Source organism: Ursus arctos, unplaced genomic scaffold, assembly GCF_023065955.2.
Source record: "Ursus arctos isolate Adak ecotype North America unplaced genomic scaffold, UrsArc2.0 scaffold_6, whole genome shotgun sequence".
In the NCBI taxonomy this organism is placed as follows: Eukaryota; Metazoa; Chordata; class Mammalia; order Carnivora; family Ursidae; genus Ursus; species Ursus arctos.
This window is the reverse complement of record NW_026623078.1, coordinates 22164281-22166342: the sequence shown is the minus strand read 5'-3', so window position 1 is coordinate 22166342 and position 2062 is coordinate 22164281.

Genomic DNA, 2062 nt, shown 5'->3' with positions numbered 1-2062 from the left:
TAAGAATAATTAAATAGGTTTATGAATGGAAAAAGTCAAATATTTGATTCATGTTTTGAACTGTGGACTGTACTCAGCAAACTGTCATACCTTATACTTTATCCTCAAAAACTAAATTATAGAGGCACCTGGGTGGCTCAGTCTGTTAAGTGTTTGCCTTTAGCTTAAGTCATGATCTTAGCTCCAGGGGTTGAGCCCTGTGCATTGGGCTCCTTGCTCACCAGGGAGTCTGCTTATCATTCTCCCACTGCCCCTCACCCCGATTCGTGATCTCTCTAAAGAACTAAATTATATTATACTGACATCTCTTAAAATTCCTGAAGATATGCTCATTTAAAAGGTTTGGGCTGATGTTTTGTGTTAAAATAAGTTATCTAACTCTTGGGGATTGGATAGATACAGTCTCCTTAATTACATTTTACATTCATTATAGACTAGAAGGGGCAGACAATGAGTTAGATTTTGGTAAAGATGCGGGTCTGGGAGAGTATCCATTTTGTTGGAGAGAAATGCCATCAAGAAAACCCTCACAGGCATATTTGGAAATAATGTTTAACCAAATATCTGGGCACCCCATGGCCTAGTCAAGTTGACACATAAAATTAACTATCACAGCAAGGTATGAGTCAGACAGACCACAAATTCAAATATCAAAACTGAGACCCAGGGTCCAGGTCAGAGAAGTAACAAAGGTAACTTCCTGTTGAAGGTGAAGGTCTGGTTTGGTCTTAGAGACTAAGGACAACTAGGGACAAACTGAATAATGGGACTTATCCTGGCTGCTGGAGCAAGAAAAATGCTGCAAGGCTGGATATGTCACAGTTAATATAAGTCTCTAAGTAATTCTGACTTATCAGAGTGGGGCTGATTGCAGAGGACTAGGACATATTTGATGTCAGCGCTGACTTTCACTGTGACTCACACATTCAAATTGAAATGTGTATTGAAAATGTCCTTCTGCAGAATTTGAATAGAGATTGAAAGTTTCTCTCATAAGGAATATTCATAGTATTATTTTGGTTTGAGAATGTCTGTCCCATTTGGGATTCCTGTGCTGGGCAGCTTATGTGGTAGTGATGGTTTTATCTGGGGTACAGCAACTTACAGTTGGACTTGGCAGGTGACAGGAAGAACTAGAGTAGATTGAGGAAGGAATTCAAATTGAGTAGGAGGCTGGAAATAAGGACAGCTGAGGTGGGTAAAGAAATGCCCATGTTGACTGTGACTATCTGGGAAGCTATGGAAGAGGAAAGAATATTGAGTCTGGAAGCATCTGGGCAGCATTTTGGGAAGAAGAATTAGTTACTTGAGTAGAAAATGAGTGGTAAGAAAAGTATCATCAAGAGGGATTGAGTGACAGTGAAATTCTAATCTGGAGCTAAGATTCTAGGGGAGCTGGAGGGCTTACAAAGAACACTATAACATGAAGAGTGGGGATCAAGTAATGAGCCAGCTGACTGGGAAGTGAAACCTGGATGAATAGCCTTTTTAATGCTTGAGTATTATGTCAAACTGCATCAAGTCAACATGAACATCTTTATACTATCTCTGCTCTAGTAAATAATTCTCTGGCCTACAGTTTCAGATACAAAAATAAATTTCCTGCATGAGAGGAAAGCTGTTGTGTATCATCTGTATCTGACTAAAGCCTATGTGGTGTTTTTCAGCAATGCATTTTCTAATGTAGCTATTTTTCTAATATGAGAATGTAAACTATATTTTTGTTTATAATATATAAAAATAGATTCTAGATGTCTTGTAGTTTTATAGAATGATCCTGTGGGTCAATGAGCTCAATTATATATCTCTATTTCCTTCCTCAAACTTTAATAAGAACTGCTATCATACTAGATGCTGTTATGGAAAAATAAAGGATGGAATATGGGGGTGCCTGGGTGGCTCAGTTAGTTAAGCACGCAACTCGATTTCGGCTCTGGTCAGGATCTCAGGGTTGTGAAATTGAGCCCTGCTTCAGGCTCCCTTCTGGTCATGGAGCCTGCTTAAGGTTCTCTCTCTCTCTCTCTCTCTCTCTCTGCCCCTCCCTCCCAAAAGATGGAATATG